General features: G+C 43.0%; 1 long non-coding RNA gene across 1 annotated transcript; it reads right to left on the reverse strand.

Annotated features, from left to right (window-relative positions):
* LOC126412109 (uncharacterized) lies at positions 1 to 24,507 on the reverse strand. Its single transcript, XR_007575230.1, has 3 exons — positions 24,426 to 24,507; positions 23,581 to 23,792; positions 1 to 38 (listed from the first exon to the last, which is right to left on the reverse strand). It is a non-coding gene; the product is annotated as an uncharacterized LOC126412109 (long non-coding RNA).
* Positions 24,508 to 24,793: the final 286 nt, after the last annotated feature.

Genomic DNA, 24,793 nt, shown 5'->3' on the forward strand with positions numbered 1-24,793 from the left:
GCAACCTGACATCTACTTCACGGTCCATTTTGGCTCACCTGTAAATAAAAGAAAATACTTTTATATTCCAACTTATAGCTAAATGTTCCAAGAATGTTCACAAAAAATTTCATCCTCCTCCTGCAAAAAATAAAAAAAATTAGAGACGACTGTGCAAAACTTTTTGAACGCTCTTTGTATGTTAGATTGGATCTAATTCCTTATAGACATTTCGTAGTTTTGATCGTGTGGAGCCCTGTTTTAGGATTTTCCCGGACTTCACTATACTACTTGTTTTATTAAAAGTGCATTTCTGTTCTGTAATCAAAATTTATCGGACGCCTACCATAACACATACTACAATCCACAACTCCTCTTGTCGCCCCATAGCCCACAAAGTGGCAGCATTCCGGTACATGATCAATAGAGCTATCCAACTACCACTCTCTGAAGACAAATGTGAACAAGAAATTGGAGTAATAAGACAAACAGCTACTGCAAATGATTATAACAACTCCATAGTAGACACCCTAAAACACTCGATAATGACAAAGCAATCACAACACAAAAAACAAGAAGAAAATAACATCTTCCATACAATCCCATTTCTAGGTGACATTTCATATCAGATTTCCAGTGTCTTCAAACGAAAAGGCGTACGCATACGCTTTACCACAGACAACAAGATTGGACAGAAGTTACCCCACAACAGAAGCACACGAAACCCACTTCATCCCACAAGTGTGTACAAAATCGAATGTTTGGTCTGTGACTGCTGCTGCATAGGCCAAACAGGCAGATCATTTGAGATTAGATTCAAAAAACACATGGCAGCACTGAAAAACAAAAAATACCACACATGAGCAATAGCCACCCACCTGCATGAAACAAAATACCATGTTAAGAACACAAGTACCAGCATCCTAAACATCCAACCAAAAAGCAGAAAACTAGACATCCTCGAAACACTCCAAGTATACAAACACCAAACAAAACAACCTGAATCCATCTTAAATGACAAAAATTACAATATTTACAATAGTGTCATCTCTGTTTTCAGCAACAGCCTACGTCATTAAAACTGCAATGCACACACACTCAAACACACACACAAACACACACACACAAATATTTACCATAAATATTTAGCAATGTTACCATGACAGCCGCAAAATGTACAAGAGATTAACCTTATTTACAGATATATCATCACACCAACAGCTTGTACCCCCTGTCAGCTTGAAACTATATGTACATCAACTACTGGCACAAATTGTAAATCCATCTGCATACTTTAAAGCATTGACCAATGTATTACCCAAACGTTTAGGCAGTTATTACACGTAACAGATATAATCTTAAGATCTCCTACTTTGTAAAGTTTGCTCTCATACAATCACTCTTTTCACCCTCTGCCTCTCTCTCACTTTCTCTTTCTCTTCCTCTCCCTCTGCCTCCAGCCTTTCATATTTATCTGTGGATCCAAACAAAAATTGTTATTTGTGCAGAATTTTACCACTGTAGCCAATATGATTATTGTACTTTAAGTCTGTAGCATTTCACCTGATTGTATAAACGAGTATGAAATTTAAGCTATTTTAACTTGTGAAGATCGGATTTATATACCACCTGAAGTATTTATTCCATTGCATGTATTAGACACCTCAAAACAAACGTTTCCAAGCCCTTTAAAATTTATTCTGTAATAATGTTGTTACAGTGTATATTCTTTGTACTTTGTGATAATGTTTTCTCTTTTGTTATACGATCCTTGCACCCAGTAGTTTCCAGACGCCATATTTGTTTACAAAATATGACAGTAGACATGTGATGTGTTACGACATTGAAATGAACCTGTGACCACTGGAGGTAGTCTATTGTACTTATTTTACGTTTGCCGTTAGATATTCGTTTCACTTTTTCCCAAAAGAAACCCAATACCATGTTCTGAAATAGTGTTTTGTTTCTCCACTAGACAGTGCCACAACTTACTCCAAAAATCGTAACACAAAACGCAAACACACACACAAATGTCACACTAACAAATGTGTATGCACCTGATGTCGGAGGTTTAAACCTTTGAAACACGTCGTGGAGATAAACAAACAGTGACTGGTAACAGTAAACTTGTTCTTTCATGTAATGTCAATAACAGTCACGGTAAAGCCTAACCTAAAATGTTCGCATTTAGAGTAAAAAAAGTATTTTGATGTTAAATAAAATAATCGTCAAATTGAGCCTCATGTCAGCACAGTCCACAGCCTGGCCCCACTCCACATAGCCACTACGCTGCTTTTGTACAGAGCGAAATTAGTGATCAGTACGACAGCAAAATGAAAACTCACGTAAGTTCCTTTCTCTTTTTAATTTGTCAGTTCCGTCATATTTTTCTCCTGTATTTGTTTCTTGTGTTCCATCACCACATCAGGTTCCTCTTAATTTCTTTCCTATCTCTTTGATCACGATCATTTCTATCATGGCCCACAGTCGAGATCTTCTGCCTGTAAATTACTTCTGTTCCACTATTTTTCAAAAACAAATACAAATATTAGTTTTCTTCTACTCTAGTCGTTACTGTCTTTATTATGTTTACCACTCCTATTGCTAAGTTTTACTTATCACAAGAATTGTCCGATCTCTTATAACGCATGTGTAATGATGACTACAATGAATAATATTAACAGTCATGCAATGTAGGCTTTCACGGCCGGTATTTGGGAGAGTAAAACTATCCAACTTCATGATATTAAAGATTGTACAATAAAAAAAAAGAAATATTCAGTCCAAGACAATTAAGAAATTAAAAACTGTTGAAGTTATGAAATGTAGTAAACAAACTGGGCATGCTACCTAATTTCGTTAAAGCGTACCTAATTCTGTGCCACTGCGTACTTTACTTCGTGATAATGTGCATAATTCCGTTATATTTTTCTTTTGCGTTGTTAAAGTTCACTTAAGGCACTTTTCATTCATTTTCAGCGTCGGTGTCGCTGTCATTAACATTTACACAAATATTGCTCTTAAATACCGTAGCACCAGGCAAATCGATGGGCTAACAATTGCAACAGTTTTCATGGAACCATCGCAGACAAAAACAACACAGAATCCAGGCACTATTATTCTCTGCACGCTTGCAGCTCTCGTTACAAGTGGCGCAAGTGTCATTATTTCATTTGTTCTTTGACTTCTGTGTTCCCTTGGACACTGATTTCACTCTGATACAGTGGTTAGTGGATTATTCGGTTAACGTTCAGGGCGAACCCTATTTCCTGCATTCGCATTATGAAGTTAACTACTGTTAATTTCCATTTCACTCGTAACGGCGAACGATCTACCCACTTTGACAACGACAACACTGTCATTGCCACTGCGGTCTGAGTAGCCCTTTAAAGTACTGCATGGAATGAAGAAACGTTTAACAGTTTTGTGTTATCGACTACTTTTATTCCAAAATCTTCTGAAGCGCTCCACGAAGGGCATCAGCTGAATAGGATTGTCTTCCACTTGCTCACATAACCCATTTTTGGTTTCTGCTTATTCGCACTTTTCTTAGAGACGGAGCATTGTCTCTGAAATTGACATAAAACTTAAGAGTGGTTGTTGTTTTCCTAAGCGAATGATTTAGTAACAAGGCATTTAAATCGAGTTACGATGACTAAGATTACTAGTATGTTCCCTTGGTAATACAACTCCATGTAATTGTTTGATTACTTGAACAAGTTGCGTTAATGAACTTATATTACAGGATCAGCACAGCAAACGATATATTTCCCTCTACACAACAAACAATAAACTACCTGTTCCGCACACAGCGTTCATTCCCCCCAATATGTCTTTCCGTGTTAAGACATTCCTGCCATTGTTAAAGGACGTGTGCAGAAGGCCTGTCTTATTCAAGGACAAAGAATGCATCTGCTGGCGCGAAATAAAGTATGTCATGGGGTTACGTAGGTTTATGCTGTTGCTGATAATTGATTTATGGGCATAAGGCTGTGTTCCAAGGCACAATTCCCTGCCTAATGTTTCGTCTTACACTGATCGACACTTCATCAGATGCTTAAAAGACGTAGAAATCTGTTGCAGATGTAAAACAAGCTCAGCAAGCCGAACTGTTTAAATGTATTCACACAACGGTCCGTTGGTGACGTCATCAGAACGCTGCCTAAGATGGCAGAGTCGCGTCGAGCTAGTAGTATGGATGAGTTGGCACTGTTGGTTTCATTTAGCACTATGGCTCACAACTTGACTAATTTCAGTCCTTCTGTTCTGTTGATACTGTTTTCGTACATTTGAATTCCTGTGGCCTCTCTGTACATCCTAGCGCAGTAATTATTAGCTCTTGCTAAAACTACAATGTCAGGGAAACGAATTTGGTGGTCTGATGACGTCACGAAACGACCGTGGCGTGGATAAATATAAACATTTCGGCTTGCTGAGCTTGTTTTGGCTGTAACAGCTTTCTGAGGCTTAGAGCTTCTGATGATGTCTCGAGCGGTGGAAGACGAAACGTTAGGTGGGGAATTATGTCTTGGACCACGGCCTTCATGCCCATGTATCAAATATCAGCCATATTAACAATGTCTGGTTGGATGTAATGGACGGTCTTACGTCCCTAATTGCCAAGATAGGTAACTAACTAAATAAATAAATAACTCTTTGCTTCATAGCATAGCAATTTCTTCCAGAAAAGTATCATGGCTCTGATCCTATCATAGTTTTACCTTACTGTCGTGTGGCTCTGTAATCAACAGTGACGTTGGTGCTTAATATAATTACGGTGCAGCAGTGATGAGTCAGATGAAGCATATCAATTCATCCGCCACCACTGATGGTGAAGTGCTGGTCTCTCTAAAAGCTGGAGTGTAAATTTCGTTCTTTCTTGTTCTACTGGATTCACTTCGTCATTGTGCTTAACGCCGGAAAGACTTCGCACCAGGAAGTAAGATTTCGTGAATGGCTAGCAGTAGTGGCGCCAGCGCATTCGCTATGCATAAACCCACCTACCTATCTACTGCGTTCCTTCACGTCGCGCAGCAGTAAAACGGGACTCCTTATATACATATGTCCTTTGTGTTACTTTACGGCGACGAACTACGCTAATGCTGTCGTTGAGGAGGCGACACGCTGACGGCTGTGTATCGTAAATCATTGGTTTTATAACGCAAGAGTGAGGGACCACACAAAAAGAGGAGAAGAAGCGGACGTATGTGGCTTAGTGCTCATGTGTGAGCCCCTCGAAAGGGGTTTTACGCTCGCAGCTATAACCGAAGGAAATAGGCTTGGTCGTTTTCATTGTCCGTCTCTGGGAAGAATACTGTTGTTGGTGGTGAAGAGGGTAGGGTAGCATGCAACATATCTTTTCCGAACGCACTGACCCGCCTGTGCAGTTCAGGTTATTAAAAATTGCCTACGTGAAGGCAATAGACTCAGAAGAGCAGTCGGTTCGTATCCCGGTGCTGGAAGAAAGCTTCAGCAGTCTGATGATGTGGAGTTCCCTACCATCAGAATTCGCGCCAGTGTCCTGTTTTACATTACAGTCCTCACCGTCGCGCATGATGAAGTTAGGGCATGTGACACTGTTGACGGCGATTCGTCCATCGGATAGGAACGTTAACTTCGGCGATCCATTTGGTACTTTTCGAGAGGGTTACTATATGCACCAAATTGCATAGCACTGCTATCATTTGGTGATAAAAAGTAAAAACTGTAATTTTAATATTACAATGTGATTTTCTGTAGAAAATAATACCTACGCCGTTCTGTGATGCTGGGTTACATAGTCAAAATGTGTGTGTATGAGTAAGTGGGATACAGGGGTTATTCCAGAAGAAATACTTTAAGGCAATTACCAATTCTGTTAATATTATACAACGGCGTATCTATCACAGAGCGGCTCTGAAGTTTCTTGCCACTTCATAATGACTGGTGATCGTCTTGCTCCTGGCTTACCATTACCGACGAAACGAGCTGTGCGCCACTTTTTGATTTTTAGGATAAGTATGATCTGTCTCCAGATCCTCTTGTGACAGTCCGCAGGAAATTTGTGCCACTTCATATCAGTCTAACAGCTTAGTCTGTATTTTGAAAATGATATACACTACCGGTCAAAAGTTTTCGATCACCCATGATAAAAGGTATATACTTTATTTCAGTGTATAAACACACAGCAAAAAGTAAACAGACCAACAAAATAGATATTTTACCTCTCTATCATTAAGTACAATACAATATGGTTTAAATTTTAGGCTCATCAAAGAATTTACACTTTGCCCTCAGAACAGCTGCATAAACTCTTGGCATTCTGGGAATAAGATTTTGTAGCGTTTTTGCGGGTATTGCAGTCCAATACATCTGTAAATTATTCCACAGACCTTCAACATTAGATGACCTCAGTCTTCTGACCTCCCTGTCATGTTCATCCCATAAGAGTTCAGTGGGATTTAAGTCCTGTGACTGACTTAGCCAAATAATATTCTCCCACTTTCTTTTTTTTATATTGAAACACCCTCTGCACAATTTAGAAGCATGTTAGCGATCATTGTCCTGTTGCAGAACAAACCCAGGTGCAATAAGTCTCCTGCTAGATGGAACGCATTGTTGATCAGTATTCTGTGCTATCCTTCCTTATTTAATCTTCCACGAATTCTGTGTAGATCACCGCCTCATCACCCGCAAAACATCCCCATACCAAGACAGACCCTCCACCATGCTTCACCGTTGGCGTCACACACTGACTCAGAACCATGACGTCGACGAACAAACATTCGACGATGTCTTCCAAATACTTCAGACTTAGATTCGTCCGTGGATAACACATTGGACCACTGTTGCACGCTCCTGTTTTTATGTTGCAGTACCGACTACAATCTTTTCATCTTACTCTGTTTGCTTAATAAAGGCTTTTTGGCCGCTTTGCACCTCTTTAAACTGTGTTCATGAAGACGGTGTTGCACTGTTGAGACAAGAGATTGGAGCTGCTCGCATACTTTCTACAGGGTGGCGCACGAAATGTGTTACCAATTGTTTCTTTCACAATTTACGACGCACATTAGATATCCCGTTGGGATCTCTGCAGCAGTACCAGCAGAGCCGGCCGAAGTGGCCGTGCGGTTAAAGGCGCTGCAGTCTGGAACCGCAAGACCGCTACGGTCGCAGGTTCGAATCCTGCCTCGGGCATGGATGTTTGTGATGTCCTTAGGTTAGTTAGGTTTAACTAGTTCTAAGTTCTAGGGGACTAATGACCTCGGCAGTTGAGTCCCATAGTGCTCAGAGCCATTTGAACCATTTTTTTGAGTACCAGCAGAGCTTGGAAAAACAAATGAGTTGCGAAATAACGTGTAATTCACGATACTGCCGCTAGGAGACTAGTAAGCAGCAATGGCTGACAATGGAAGACTGACGACACAGCAACGATCGGCAATTGTGTTACTTTTTCATGAAACGAAAAGCCTTGTGACTCAGAGGCGTTTTCGACAACAGTTTAACACACGATGGGTCCCTTGCAAGAAGACCATCCTCAGGTTGTGCGATAAATTTTTACAGGAAGGAACAGTATTGGAAGCGAAGCGACCTCGACCTAAGCATGGTTGTTCGCCAGAGATTATTGAAGCGGTACGAGTTGCTGTACAGAGAAGTCCCGGGAAATTGTGTAGAAAGGCAGCAGTGCAACTGGGAATATCCAGACGCTCCGTTCAACGCATTCTTAAAAGTGACCTCCATATGTACCCATACAAGATGACCTTTGCACAGACGTTCACTGAAGAACACAAGCAGCAGACTACTGTTTGCTCAGTGGGCGAAGAATAGGGAAAAAACTCTCAACAACGGTTGGTTTTCAGATGAGGCGCATTTTCTTTTAGACGGTGTGGTTAACAAACAAAATGTACGCTTTTGGGCCACTGAAAACCTACAAGTGCTTCATGAACGACAACATTACGCTCCGTGGAGCGAGGGCAGCAATTTCCAGTCACTGACTTATTGGACCCTTTTTCTTTGAAGAAACTGTGAACAGCGAGCGTTATCTGAACATGCTTCGCAATTACCTTCATTCGACAGCTTCTTGCTATTGCCTTGCCCTTCAACACGCACTGGTTCATGCAAGATGGAGCAAGGCCACATACTGCAAACACTGTGTTGGAGTTTTTACACGAGCATTTCGACATGCGGATCATTTCACTCAGTTTTCCAGGTCGCTTCAATGAAAGACAAAATTGCCCCCCCCCCCCCCCAATAGTCCAGACCTCAATCCATGTGACTTTTTTCTTTGGGTGTACCTAAAGGAAAAAATTTTCCCGAAACGTCCACGTGATTTAATGGAGCTCAGAAGACTTATTCTTCAAGCTTGCAGTGAAATTACGGAAGACATGTGCCGTAGAGTAATCACTAACTTCAGTGTTCGTTTGAAGGACGTTAGGAAGCGAAATGGTGGACATATTGAGCATGTGCTGAGTTAGAACAAATCTCCATGGACGGCTCTTCATTGTGTTATACGTTCCTTTCAGATTGTATTGACAATAAAGTTTATATTCAAAAACAAAATGGTAACACATTTCGTGCGCCACCCTGTACTTCCTCGCGAACTTCAGGTGCAATACAAGTCCTCTGATGTTTACTATGTACTCATGTGAACTGATCTTGCATGTACGATGCTACTCGGGATCTTCCAGACCGCGTAGCACTTGCATCGGCACCAGTTTGATTGAACTGCTGCAATGTGTATACCACTGTAGATTGGGCTACGCCAGCTTTTGTTGCTATTGCGATATTGAAGTGCCTGTGTTATTCTGTTTATGATACAAAGTTCTTTTGGGCATGTATGCATGTCCAAAGGAACAGCCACTGCGGCGACCACAGCCGTTGCGAAACACATCACTGTAGATTGGGCTACGCCAGCTTTTGTTGCTATTGCGATATTGAAGTGCCTGTGTTATTCTGTTTATGATACAAAGTTCTTTTGGGCATGTATGCATGTCCAAAGGAACAGCCACTGCGGCGACCACAGCCGTTGCGAAACACATCAAGTGAATTCGCAGTTGCTAATAAGGACTACCGTCAGCTGTAATACGGAATGTAAGGCGACCGCTCGCAGTAAGCGGAAAAACCGTGTTCGAGTCCCGGTCTGGCACAAATTTTCATTGTCGTCAATCCATTGTACAGCTGATGCAAGTCCTTATTCGCAATTCCGAATTCATTTGATGTGTTTGTTGCTATTGTTGTAGTGGAAGAGCCTTCCTGATGCTGAGCAACAATATTATTACAGCGCGTTTGCCAATGCCAGTCTCCTGCTTCCGTCCCATTAGGAGGTAATAAGATATGAACCTGATGAGAGACACAAACACACTATCAGATGCACACAATGTACTGTAAACTAATGCGAACTGATTGCTACACAAACAGCTGAAGGACTGAGGCCTATTCGAATGGAACCGTTTAGGCAAAGACACTTCAGTGTTCTTGTGGATGCTCATCACCCCCCCCCCCCTCCCCCCGCCCCGGTCTATGCGCACAATGTATACACTCAGAACGGGGTACGATAGAACACTCAAAACAAAATCCATAGTTGTGAGAGGATGAGAGGAAATGGAAATCCTCTGACACGTAGTGTAATTTTACAAACGCTGCAGCCAGATTTTATAAAATCAACTAATATCTGCTACATGCATAGTGTGTATAGTATCAGTTCCTTACATCACAGAGTTTACTGATTTTAACTCTTTTTATGCGAAAATTGGTGTGTACGTCCCGGCGGGGTCAGGGATTTTCTCTGCCTCGTGATGACTGGGTGTTGTGTGATGTCCTTAGGTTAGTTAGGTTTACGTAGTTCTAAGTTCTAGGGGACTGATGACTATAGATGTTAAGTCCAATAGTGCTCAGAGCCATTTTTTTGGTGTGTACGTCATCAGAAAACAATAAAATTGACGAAAAAGCGCTACAAATCATCTGTTGTCATTGCTAGAAGTTGTTTATTAGTTTCTGCAATTGTTTTATCTGACAAGGTATGAAATTTAGCTAGTCTCTTACATCTTATCTGTTATCCACAAAGATTTTTTTTTCATCAGGTTTCGTGAAGCGCAGTATAGAATTAGTTATATACAATAAGAATAATATAACTTAGCAATAGGCATAATTATTACAATAATGCCAAGTCTATTAATGTTGTGATTAATACATCTATCTGTCAGGCAGCAGTAAAGGCATAAGAGAAATTACGCAAGAAAAAAATTTGGTGAAGAAATTAATTACACTGCCATAGAACGAGAAGTAATAGACTAACTTTATTTTTATTCATTTATTTATTGACGTTTTTGAGCACAAATACCGCCAATCCAAACTTACAGTGCGCTTCTATAATTTTTGATGAATTTAAAACAGATTTATTTGAGATGGATAACATGTAATTGATTGCAGTGGTATCTTAGGTTAACCGACAGATTTGATATAAATCAGCTAAAGAGTTAATCAATAAAGAAGAATGAGAACGGAAAAAAGGCAGGAAGAGACAGATGGTAACGGGAAGAGCAAAGTTGGAAGCATGTTGTGGCATGGGGATGCTTATAGTGGCTTGTTTGGCAGTGGAAGAGAGTTTGGATCTAACGAGAGGAAAGCAGTGGGAATGACAATACGAAATGCTGAAGTCCTCAATACAGAATGTTTTGATAGTTTCTTTCACAGACGTATAGTTAAAATGGCTAGGTAGGTACAGTAAGACTGAAAGTTATTCATAGGCACAGTCAATATACAGACACTGGCGTATGTTATGACAGGAGAGGTACTGAGATTTCCAGTGAGGAAAAACAGATGAGAAACATGAAGATTAAGAACATCATGTCGCTGATACGATCGCATGCACCCTTATTGTAGAAGTAATGTTAAAATCAACATTAAGTGCAAATTCGTTGCGCTAAATGTGAGAAAAGCTTCAAATGGGAATAAATAATAAATTGCAGAACTGTAACGGACTGACAGGAAGGGCTGAAATATTGAAAGGGAAGAATGTGCAATACTAAACTAGCCCACTACTAATGATAATTAAAAATTAAGAAGCACAGAGAAGTGGGTTTGATTGTATCCATAGCAAGTATTTTCGTATCTCCCAAGGACTCGTAAATTAAAGAATAAATTATTTTCAAGTCTAACAATATTTTCGATACTACATAAGCGAAAGTACCTTCCGCATTTCTTTGCCTTCTTCAAAGCCATGCAGTTCTTTTCCTCGATTGAAAGGTATGTCGTTAAACTACATGTCGACTCATTTTCAGGGGAAAATTACAGCCAACTTGAGTCTCCAGAATTTTTTGTCTAGGAGAAAAATGTGCACCCATTAAAAAGTTAAACGACTATTTTCTGGTGTACTGTCGGTGGCATAGTAGTTCTTTGATTGGCTTGACCTTTTTTTCTTACAAAAGGAAGCAAGACTTTCTCCTCTGTGAGATACGTTAAGAATATTTGTTGTACTGAAATAATCTTTCTCGAATAAAGGACACGGATTTTGAAAATGTTTAAGCCGATTTCACACAACTATGTGTTCTGCATGAATGAAGACAGGAACTTGGTTTGTATTTTAACTTAGGAGTAGGACGACAAAGTGTTTTGTTTCAAAGGAACGCCGGTCGATGTGGCCGAGCGGTTCTAGGCGCTACAGTCTTGCACCGCGTTACCGCTGCGGTCGGAGGTTCGAATCCTGCATCGGGCATGGATGTGTGTGATGTCCTTAGGTTAGTTAGGTTTAAGTAGTTCTAAGTTCTAGGGGGTTTATGACCACAGCTGTTGAGTCCCTTAGTGCTCAGAGCCGTTTGAACCGTTTTTTTTTCAGTAGTCAGAGCCGCATCACAAAGAGTAAGCTACCAGCCCCCAGTTTTACTTAGACCATGGGACAGTCTAAGAAGAATTAACTAAGCCGGTCGTCCTTTCGGTCTCCTTAACCTCGCCAGATCAATGCATATTACAGGAAATCATCTTGAGGTTGAAGTTCTTTTGTCTGCGTTTGCTTTAACGATGCATATGTTTTTGGGTGAGGTCCACCTTTAGCAAAACACAATTTTGTTTTTTGTCCCAGAAGTGTTTCACTGAAGATGCAGCATCATCAGTGGATTTTTTATTTTGTGTGGCCGCGCGGGATTAGCCGAGCGGTCTGAAACGCTGCAGTCATGGACTGTGCGGCTGGTCCCGGCGGAGGTTCGAGGCCTCCCTCGGGCATGGGCGTGTCTGTTTGTCGTTAGGATAATTTACGTTAAGTAGTGTGTAAGCTTAGGGACTGATGGCCTTAGCAGTTAAGTCCCATAAGATTTCACACACATTCGAACATTTTGAATTTTGTGGCTTCTTACCACATGGTGCGGTTTTCCTGCTGTATTACGTTTTTACACTGTCTGTTTTCCTTTATATTTTGTCATGTTTTCTTTTTCCTTATCTTATTGACTGTCGAGTTCTGTGTAGTGAGTTGTCACTGTCACACAGAATTTGACAGTCAAGAAGATGAGGAAAAAATTGTGTTTTGCTAAAGGCGGACTCCACCCAATAGAATATGCATATTACAGGAAGTTCGTAAAAGATTCATCTGATTTCACAAGACTGCAGCTACATGAGTGAAGAAAGGTGCTTCGGGTGTATTTTTACTTATGCACCCATACTCAATGTTTATCTAGGTGCCATCTGGAAGATACCGATAGGAGTCTACCTGGTACAGCTACAAAACTCACACTTTCGCTCATTACCTAGTCTGTGTCGAGTCTAGAGGACGACAGCACAGCAACACAAGGCGCCTTGAGTTCTGCATTTGAACAGGAGCGATTCATTTACGACCGTTGCAGCGTGATTTTCATCGAGAGTGCAGGCGCCTCCTATAGCTCAAAGCATGGTGCGAGAGTACTAGCAGTTCTACTAGACGTTTATTTAAGAGGAAATCTGTCAGTCGCCCTCGTGTGCTCTCGCCGGACTTAGAGCACATTCAACACACACAGTACGTAGAAGTCTGCCGAGAGTTAGCCATTCCTCAAGCGTCTGTCTGGCGTGGTCTGCGATGACAGTTGTGTTTCACACCACAAATGATTCAGTCATACAATGCAAGTTTTCAAGTGCGTTATTTGCCTCGTTGGTGTTTCTTTTTTTTGGGGGGGGGGGGGGGGGGGGGCATTTGGCCTGGTCTAAGGCACAACACTATTGGAAGATGAAACGACAGACAGAGAAATATGCATTGCAGCGCGTCCTAATGCAAAAAAAAGAATCACTAAGGACATTAAGTCGTAAAAGTTAATTTCCTACAAGCCCTTCATTATTATGATAATACGAACATGTAGAGCTCTGTAACTCGTTCTCGGCTTCAGACGGAAGACAGCAGTTTCAATTACGTTAACTGTTGCACTTCCTGGCAGATTAAAAATGCGTGCCAGCCTGAGACTCGCACTCGAGACCTTTGCCTTATGCGGGAAAGTGCTCTACCAGGAGTGCTTCCGGCCGGGGTGGCCGAGCGGTTCTAGGCGCTACAGTCTGGAACCGCGCGACCGCTACGGTCGCAGATTCGAATCCTGCCTCGGGCATGGATGTGTGTGATGTCCTTAGGTTAGTTAGGTTTAAGTAGTTCTAAGTTCTAGGGGACTGATGACCTCAGAGGTTAAGTCCCATAGCGCTCAGAACCATTTGAACCATTTTGAACCAGGAGTGCTCGTCCTGCAAGTTTCGCAGGTGAAGGTCTGTGACATTTGAAATGGAGGAGATGAGGTACTGGGGGAAGTAGGGTGGCCAGAAGGGGTCGTGAGTCGTTGTTGGGTAGTTCAGTCGGCAGAACACTTGCCTGCGAAAGGCAAAGGTCCCGAGCCCGAGTCTCGGTGCAGCACCCAGTTTAAACCCGCTAGGGTGTTCCATATCAGCGCACACTCCACTGAAGAGTCAAAATTTCATTCTGGTCACGTTAAGTGTTGATGGATGAGTCCACATTCGATTTGGGCAGAAGCGTGTGAAAGCTATGATCTCCTTGAAGTTCATTAGTGGTAGTATCATGAAACAACCCAAATCGCTGTTACAGACCAAGGGATAACCGAAACCACTCTCTGGTCACTATACAAATCGATTAAAATTGTAGAACAGTTTCACATGCAATTTTCTTTCATTCCCATAAAAGGAACGACTCTTTATCATCTTTATGAGATTAGCAGGGTCAGCATGAATGATCTTTCTAATTACCGTCCGGTTTAACTACCAAAATTAGATGCAATTTGAAATTCGTTACCTTCATGACCATACGCAAATACGTATAAGTGCCAAATTTGTGTAATGTAAATAAATATGTATGTTGTAAACACCTTCCTCTCCACTTTAATAGTTGTAGACGTTACGATAATCATGTCACAATATCTGAACGATATGTTCAATCTACGTTAGCATGGGTTACTTTTAACGGCATTAACAACCTGTTATACTAAAAGCGTATGGATATTAACTTCTGTAAAAGTGGCAATTACAATTTGAATTTTTGATTTTACAGTCTTTTATAATTATTTTAATAAACAGGTATGTTTTTTAGATCCGTATGTGTGAACGCCCGAAAGACCGGCGGATATTTGCCATAGTTTAGTGTATTAGACCGTTTCACATCAGGCTTCATGAGGTAGTTTCAAACCAAAAGCGCATATCGATATGGCTTTGACTCACTCAACAAGAAGTGATATGTCTTGCTGTTTAATCTTAGAATGTACTTGGCCAGAGAGTTTACATTAACTGTACACAACCAACTTATTCCATTGTATATGTGATGGCTGCACTATACAGAGCCCGAATTTGTAGCGTGTGGCCTCGGCTACGTGCTGTATCACACTATGTTGAATTGAATTTATCTTATTGTTTGGGGGTGAAACACATTGTATTCCAACAGCTCTGGAGATGCTCGTGTCAATCGAGTGAAATGTTTAAAAAAAACTGAAATGCGACTTGTGGCTGCTTTAGAATTTTAACTGCCAATGGCCACTGTTCCCCTGCAGGTAAATGCATGCGATCACTACAGAAATGTATAATCATACAGGACGAAAGAGGGCCGCGCTCATCCCTATCTCCTTGATTTTTAAATAAGTGGTCGCTCAGTTTGGCTCCTGTGCACAACGAAGACACCATCATAGTGAGATCAATAGCTTAGAAACACAATGGGTAAGATTCATTATTTCTAGTCACCTAACCATGGAAAACTTGAAGAGTAACGTATTTTGAAGTCTAAGTCAAAACTGAGGGTCATAGATATTTATTTGCTCTTAATGATTGACGTAATTTTCTGTTGCACCCCGAAATAGTACCGCAGGCTAACACTAAAAATTTGTTAAAATTCTTTGCTGGTGACAACAGAAGTCACATGCCTGAGTCAATGACCAGCAAACTGCAGGCTTGGAGGATATGCTGAGCAGCCCGAGGTAAACACGGAAGTGATTGCGGCGAGCGGGACTGACCGAGCGCCCCAGTCCGCAAACGAAGCCCAATGACGTCATGTTAACATTTATACTGGTGACAGAGCAGTGTGTCGCAAGAAAGTACAGTTACAAAGCAACAGTAACAACTCAGGCACATTTGCAGCAGAAGAGAGCCTCTGAAAGACAAAGGTCCAGAAGCCACTGGGAGAGCTGATCACATGAGAAAACTAGTACACATGAAGTCAGTGCTACCGCCACTGCAGCAGAGCGCACGGCAAGTGCCAGGTTATGGCTCTCTTAATCTCATTCTCAGCTGCAGCTGTCTCTTGGTACAGAGGAGACTATGTTAGTCGACCCTGTGCTTGGTTACTCATTTACGGTCATCTATGGAGTCACAGGTCTCGCTGGAAAGACTCTGCCACTGTAAGCTGCAGCGCCTACTTCCCAGTCATCACTGATGTGGTGCAGAGACCACAATCATTGTGCAGACCTACTGGAGGCTTGACCAACCAAGCCAAGAAGCTGTACAGCATCGGCCATCATGAGGGAGAGCCACTGTTGCTGATCGCCCCATTGATATAGCCGACACTGATGCTTCCGTCCCCAGACTCCTAAGTGGAGACCGTGGGTCCAACCCTACATGACGACGACTACTGCAGGCTGGGCTGGAGGGCGAGTCTCCTGGGGCACGTCCTCGGCGAGAGGGCTTCGGAGATCGGCTGCGTCGCCGTCCATGGAGGTCCCGCCAGATGTGACAGCTGGGAGACCATCAACCACCAGTGACGTAATGGCTGCCATGTTAGCGTTCTACGATGTAGCAGAACTGCTGAGCGATGCGCGCCCGCTATTGCTGACTCGGTTCGCACACTACTACCCCGACTGAACTTCCAGAGCCTGGGGAAGACAATCCTGTATTTCTGATTCACACACACATAAAAAATGTTTTGCACGGAAAACTGGAAAAGAGATCAACACAAACATTATTTCCGCCCTTTTTAATGCTCATAAAACCCACACATTGCATGTTGTACCGCCACACAGTGAGACCTTCAGAAGTGGTGGTCCAGATTGCTGTACAAACGGGTACCTCTAATATCCAATAGCACGTCCTCTTGCATTGATGCATGCCTGTATTCGTCGTGGCATACTATTCACAAGTTCATCAAGGCACTGTTGGTCCACATTGTCTCACTCCTCAACGGCTATTCGGCGTAGATCCCTCAAAGTGGTTGGTGGGTCATGTTGTCCTTAAACAGCCCTTTTCAGTCTATCCCAGGCATGTTCGATAGGCTTCATGTCTGGAGAACATGCTCGCCACTGCAGTCGAGCGATGTGGTTACCCTGAAGGAAGTCATTCACAATATGTGTACGATGGGGCGCGAATTGTCATCCATGAAGACGAATTCCTCCTCAATATGCTGTCGATATGATTGCACTATCGGTACGTTGGCCCCACATAATGCCACCCCAAAACAGCAGGGAACATCCACCTTGCTGCACTCCCTGGACAGTGTGTCTAAGGCGTTCAGCCTGACCGGGTTACCTCCAAACACGTCGCCGACGATTGTCATGCGACACTCATCGGTGAAGACAACGTGATGCCAATCCTGAGCTGTCTATTCGGCATCTTGCAGGGCCCATCTGTAACGCACTGCATCGTGTCGTGGTTGCAAAGATGGAGCTCACCATGGACATTGGGAGTGAAGTTGCGCATCATGAAGAATATTGCGCACAGTTTATTTCGTAACACGATGTCGTATGTCTGCACGAAAAGCATTATTCAACACTGTGGCGTTGCTGTCAGGGTTCCTCCGAGCCATAATCCGTAGGTAGCGATCAACCACTGCAGTAGTAGCCCTTGGCCGTCCTGAGCGAGGCATGTAATACAGTTTCTGTCTCTCTGTATCTCCTCCACGTCCGAGCAACATCGCTTTGATTCATTCCTGGCCACTTCCCTTGTTGAGAGCCTTTCCTGGCACAAAGTAACAATGCGGACGCGATGGAACGGCGGTATTGACCGTCTAGGCATGGTTGAAGTACACGAACCGCGTACATCCTTCCTGGAACTGATCGGCTGTCGACCCCCCTCCGTCTAATAGACGCTGCTCATGCATGGTTCTTTACATCTTTGGGCGAGTTTACTGACATCTCTGAACAGTCAAAGACACTGTGTCAGTGATACAACATCCACAGTCAACGTCTATCTTCAGGAGTTCTGGGAAACGGGGTGATGCAAAACTTTTTTGATGTATGTAAATGTTGCAATGTGATTAATGTTTACTTCATACTCCCGAGCGTGAGTACATCCTCCTCGTCGTACCCAGCTCGACACAATCGTGATAACCCGTAGTTGTCTTGGACTGGACCCCTGTAATTTCACGTGAAATCAACACCCAGTAAAGTTTTCTAAAAGTCCAAATGAAAATTACAAAACGATGCTAACACTGTGACAGGTGAAAATTATATGGCAGACTTTACAGAGAAAACACATCAATATCTCCTCATCTGGGGAACTGTTGAATTCAGAGTTATCGAGGCAAGGAGGTCACAAATTGTAACCAATGAAGCAACAGAAGTTGTATAGCAAAGTAAGTAAGTAGCGTGCTGCTCACTATATGGTTCGAGCTACCGCAACTGGCACACATTTCCCCATAAATCAGCTGGTTTGCACCGATCAGCACCAGACGGCAGCTGGGAGACAAATTACTCAGACTATTAGTCCAAAACTTTAGAATGAACACGAACAGTCTCGACAGCAGAAAACCTTTATTTTGTTGTAACCGGTTACCACAAAATAAAGGTTTTTTGCGGTCCGATACTGTTTGTGTTCATTTTTAAGCTACTTTTTGCTAGGTCACTGTTCTTGAAGATAAGTGTTCCAAAAATTACTCATTAGTAATTACTCAACTGATAACTTTAAAAAATGTCTTCATGAAGGAGACGACTAAGTGTTGCGGGCACAAAACGCACATTAACAAACATGAGTTTGGTATTCCTCTGAAACAGAGTCTCCTCGATAGGTCAGTTCCTTCAAGCCAACCATGATGGTGGGAGTGACTCATTTGATTGGATACACACAAAAAATGGTTCAAATGGCTCTGAGCACTATGGGACTTAACATATATGGTCATCAGTCCCCTAGAACTTAGAACTACTTAAACCTAACTAACCTAAGGACATCACACAACACCCAGTCATCACGAGGCAGAGAAAATCCCTGACCCCGCCGGGAATCGAACCCGGTATTGGATACACAAAAATGTTGCAGCGAAAGCAACAGACTTCCTGCACTGGTCTGGTTGCGCCACACGGTCCTATCCTTTGATGTACATATGGAAAAGGCAAACAAGTTATGCTCAATTATTCTCTGCGCACAGCAGTAGCGAACGGCTTCCACTGCCAACAAAAGCAATGAGCAGGCCGCAGCCCAACTTCTGCGAAAACCACAAAACTATCCGGTGATGCTCATTCTTCTAATAAGACTCATTGGCAGTCTCCTGACGACAAATACGAACTGAGACCACACCGAGAGCGCACCGTCCTAGTGAGAAAAACGCAAAGCTTTCTTCCTAGGCACTCAATAAAATAACCTGGAAATAGTGGCAGAAAATGAAACAATATGGTAGCGATATATAACAGTCACGTCACAAGTGATTCACTGCAACGCAAGAATATGGCGAACACAGCAGTCACATACTATAGTCGAACACAAGTGAGTCTCTCCAAAGCTATTGCTTTTAGCTCCGTTTCCAGGGAAATGATTTATGAGCCATTCGTTTTTCTTTCTGCAGACAAGACGGTTACAGTAATTACATACCTGGACAAGTGGGAGATCAGGCTTTTTCCACAACTGCGAGAACATGCCGAAAATGGCGTTCTCCAACAGGACGGAGCACTACTGCACTGGCTCTGCTTGTAAAGCGATTTCTTAATAAGACTTGCCTCAATCGTGGATCGGCCGTAATACGCGTATGGGTTTCGCACTGCACCATTTACCTTCAAGGTTGCTTCACCTCTCGATATGTGACTTTTTATGGGGATTTCTGAAAGTTCAGTCCTTGTGTCTCTTCTTCCAACAGTTTTGCGTGAACTGCGACGCTACAAGGGTGGGAGCAACAGCAGACATGCTGTATGAGCTATGGGAAGAGTTTGACTGTCGTCAGGATGTTCCTCGTGCGTCAAATGGAAGGCACATCAAATATCTGGGAGATTTAAATGAAAACTTCGATGCTAACATATTTGTATGGAGTACGCAAATGTCGCAGTTGAATGTGAGTAAAAGATATCCATTGCAAAATCGGATAGTTCCTTTGAAAAAAAAAAAAAAAAGAAAAAAAGGTTCAAATGGCTCTGAGCAATATGGGACTTAACATCTGAGGTCATCAGTCCCCTAGAACTTAGAACTACTTAAACCTAACTAACCTAAGGACATCACACACATCCATGCCCGATGCAGGATTCGAACCTCCGACCGCAGCGGTAACGCGGTGCAAGACTGTAGCGCCTAGAACCGCTCGGCCACATCGGCCGGCGTTCCTTTGAAACAAAACACTTTGTCGTCCTACTCCTAAGGTCGCCTAGAACTTAGAACTAATTAAACCTAACTAACCTAAGGACATCACACACATCCATGCCCAAGGCAGAATTCGGACCTGCGACCGTAGCGGTCGCTCGGTTCCAGACTGTAGCGCCTATTTAGAACCGCACGGCCACTCCGGCCGGCACGGCTCCTGTAAACGCACTTTAGCAGAAGCATGTACTGTAATACGTGATGATGTGTATATATACACTCCAGGAAATGGAAAAAAGAACACATTGACACCGGTGTGTCAGACCCACCATACTTGCTCCGGACACTGCGAGAGGGCTGTACAAGCAATGATCACACGCACGGCACAGCGGACACACCAGGAACCGCGGTGTTGGCCGTCGAATGGCGCTAGCTGCGCAGCATTTGTGCACCGCCGCCGTCAGTGTCAGCCAGTTTGCCGTGGCATACGGAGCTCCATCGCAGTCTTTAACACTGGTAGCATGCCGCGGCAGCGTGGACGTGAACCGTATGTGACTTTGAGCGAGGGCGAATAGTGGGCATGCGGGAGGCCGGGTGGACGTACCGCCGAATTGCTCAACACGTGGGGCGTGAGGTCTCCACAGTACATCGATGTTGTCGCCAGTGGTCGGCGGAAGGTGCACGTGCCCGTCGACCTGGGACCGGACCGCAGCGACGCACGGATGCACGCCAAGACCGTAGGATCCTACGCAGTGCCGTAGGGGACCGCACCGCCACTTCCCAGCAAATTAGGGACACTGTTGCTCCTGGGGTATCGGCGAGGACCATTCGCAACCGTCTCCATGAAGCTGGGCTACGGTCCCGCACACCGTTAGGCCGTCTTCCGCTCACGCCCCAACATCGTGCAGCCCGCCTCCAGTGGTGTCGCGACAGGCGTGAATGGAGGGACGAATGGAGACGTGTCGTCTTCAGCGATGAGAGTCGCTTCTGCCTTGGTGCCAATGATGGTCGTAAGCGTGTTTGGCGCCGTGCAGGTGAGCGCCACAATCAGGACTGCATACGACCGAGGCACACAGGGCCAACACCCGGCAGCGTGGTGTGGGGAGCGATCTCCTACACTGGCCGTACACCACTGGTGATCGTCGAGGGGACACTGAATAGTGCACGGTACATCCAAACCGTCATCGAACCCATCGTTCTACCATTCCTAGACCGGCAAGGGAACTTGCTGTTCCAACAGGACAATGCACGTCCGCATGTATCCCGTGCCACCCAACGTGCTCTAGAAGGTGTAAGTCAACTACCCTGGCCAGCAAGATCTCCGGATCTGTCCCCCATTGAGCATGTTTGGGACTGGATGAAGCGTCGTCTCACGTGGTCTGCACGTCCAGCACGAACGCTGGTCCAACTGAGGCGCCAGGTGGAAATGGCATGGCAAGCCGTTCCACAGGACTACATCCAGCATCTCTACGATCGTCTCCATGGGAGAATAGCAGCCTGCATTGCTGCGAAAGGTGGATATACACTGTACCAGTGCCGACATTGTGCTTGCTCTGTTGCCTGTGTCTATGTTCCTGTGGTTCTGTCAGTGTGATCATGTGATGTATCTGACCCCAGGAATGTGTCAATAAAGTTTCCCCTTCCTGGGACAATGAATTCACGGTGTTCTTATTTCAATTTCCAGGAGTGTAAGAGCGCTCTCTCTCAGGTAAGACTTTGCTCGATTTTGTGAAATTGCACCAATGAATTACATGACGGCTTTCTAAGCCTCTGTCTGGCTCAATCGCAAATAAGTGTTTATTTATTTATTCCCCAAAAGCTTTCCAGACTGTGGAATACAAATTCGTTTATAAATATAGTGTATGCTTGTATACACACAAACACAAGCACATACACACACACACACACACACACACACACACACATAAACGCGCGCGCGCGCACACACACACACACACACACACACACACACACACACACACACACACGCACACGCACACGTGCACTCACGCACGCATTGTTTACATGACTCACAGAAAATATGACAGTAATATGGCAGTAAATAAATGAGCTGTTTTTCTTTATCCAGAAAAGAGTTTGCACTACCTACAGCACGATATTTTGCACTTCCTTGTTTAAAGTTCTGTATTGCACGTGTTCTAAATATTCTGATACTGAATAGAAACAATTATCTAATAAGAATGATGTTAGGGTTTCACTAAAAAGTGGGTGTGTTGAAATAATTTTTACCTTACGTGGGATAGAATTGTAAATTTGAATCGCACTACATGCAATGGAAGTCTTAAACGCTGATGTCCTTGCTGACTGGACATGAAACTTCCCTTTTCGCCTTGTACCATTTTCGTGGATATTGGGGTTTTTATTTATGCATACTAAACACAGAATAAAATGTCTAGCATATGGACACAGAAAAAATGTGCGTTTCTATTTTCGTAGCAGCTTTAAGAGCGTCCATTTTCGTAAGCAAACTGTGTGGTATGCGTACAAGTTATCGCAGACAACTGCCACTGCAGAGCGGTTAATCGTAAATTACGATAAAGAGCATGTTCCGTGTAATGTCTCTGCTCTTTTCTGAGCGTGTACCGTTAGGTGTGCTTCGTTATGCGAAACACGTCCAGTGTAAGGACAGCCAAAAGACTGCAACTTGGTTTTGTGAAAGGTATTAAAGATCTCTCTGTTAGCGTTAAGAGCCCGGTTAGCGCCGCTAAAAGACTGACCGACCGGAAGGAGGAAGTAAACCACAGAGGTATATAATCAACATGCCTTACAATGGTCTGGGTGGCAGCAACAGGTAACACTGGTCAACATATTTAGTTAAGTCGGGCGTGCTGAACATATAAGCTGGGAGGATGCAACAGATGGTGGAAAATCCTACGTTTTTGTGATTAAAATATAACTTAAAAGTACTTTTATCGTCGTAAATAATGCGCAGTATACGTTCAGCGTAAAACTGTACTAACGAGACGGATCGAGTATCATATTTCACGTGTCAAGATGTTTTCATTTTTATAATTTTTCGTATGTAACTCTTGTATTTACAAATTTCTATATTTTATTTTCCGGGTCTTCATTGTCATCTGGAATGATAGGCAGATGATTTTATTAACGCATCCCTTAACTTTCTACTAAAGTTAGTGATTTAATGTGTCTCATGTATGGGTGGTATATCTGGGTCCAGATTAAAACTACATTTATGTATACTGAAGTTAGGCTAGTGGTTTTTTATTATTATTTCTCTGAAAAACAAGGAGCTAACAACGATGGGTAGCCAATATAAAACGGGATAAGTGGTAACCTACTCAGTATAGTCATACAGGGTGTTTCGGGGGGGGGGGGGGGGAGGGAGTTAAGGTCAATATTTTACACACTGATAGTATAAGTAATTCCAAACAAAAAATGTTATATGAACGTAGGTTCGCAAATGCTTCGTTAGGGAGGTATGGGTATTGAAAGGAACATTAATTCTGCAAAATTGATGTGCACAACGTGAACGTATACGCAATACAACTGGACGGTAACGTGATTTTCTTGAAAGCAATGTTACAGAGAAGTACAGTCATGTTACACATTTTTACATAACGTTTATTTATATTTAGTTCATAATGCATTACAACATGCGTGTTACATATATTAAGTTGAAAAAGACGTACCACGTCTTTTACAAACGGCTTTAACACTTACCGTACAGATGTTGTACAGTTCACACAACAGGTTCGAATATCCCACCATGAACGTCGATGCACTTTTGCGCTCTAGCGACAACATGTGTTGCCTGTTCAATTGTCTGTGGTTGGTTGCTAACCAATTCTGCAGCGTCCATGATGCGGCGAAGCAATTCATCTCGTGTATTTGCCTTCACTTTGTGCTCCTCTGATTTCATCTAACCTCATAAACTGAAATTTAAATGTGTAAGGTCAGGTGATTTTGGGGGCCAGTTAATAGATAGATTTAACTATCATTCATGTAACATAATGTCAACACATCTGGAAGTATTCTGGATAGCAACGCAACGAATTTTTGTAATAAATTTTTTTTATATATATTTGTTTATTTTTATAAAATATTAAGTATGACCGCTGTTGGTGCATACTGATGTCAAAAGTTAACGGTAATTAAACCTTCGAATCACGTCTTTAAATACGACCGTCAGCTGTACCTAGCCACCAGTAAGGTTTAACCACCTGAGGATGTCGGACAGTTGCTTTGAAGAAATTTTGTGGAATTTGCACAACGTCTTGCGGTGGCAAACCCCTTGAAGACTATTTACGACACATCCGCCGGGAAAGCTTGAAGAGTCACGTCTTTAAATGTTTATTTACTTCTATTATCGTTTGCCTTCTCTATAAACACCAAAAGCCAAGCAGGGATAGAAGCATATTTTAAAGATGTTGTTCATGTAGGTAGTTGTCACTTCCTAGTGTGAGGCACACGAAATATGTTTCGTGTCATAGGTAAAAATTATAGGTAAATTCACTATTATCTATAAGGAAAGATATATAGATAATTACAAAATTAATTATGTTTACTTTAGGTTAATGACGCCAGAATAATTCAGCCGCTGGCACATCACGAAGTGAAATCGGGACCGCCAGAAGAAGATGTTCTTCTGCAACAAACAAAACCATGTAATTCCGTGCTAGAAGACTACTAGCATCACTCAACATGACGTAGCAGAACAAGTTGGCTAAGAATCCATTTGGTTTCAATTATGGCGGCGGTTTGGCCAGTCTATAGGTCGGTGGAGTAAACTGTACCTTTGCGAGGGGGTGCGACGCTCTCGCCCTGCCCGGGGTGAGCAGTTGAGAGGGGCGCTGCGCCGTGCTGTTTGGGCGCGGCGGCGCGCGCTGGCGAGTGGCGGTATTTTTACTCCGCATTCCTCCACTCCACTCCGTCT

Source organism: Schistocerca serialis, chromosome 7 (assembly GCF_023864345.2).
Source record: "Schistocerca serialis cubense isolate TAMUIC-IGC-003099 chromosome 7, iqSchSeri2.2, whole genome shotgun sequence".
NCBI classification, from domain to species: domain Eukaryota; kingdom Metazoa; phylum Arthropoda; class Insecta; order Orthoptera; family Acrididae; genus Schistocerca; species Schistocerca serialis.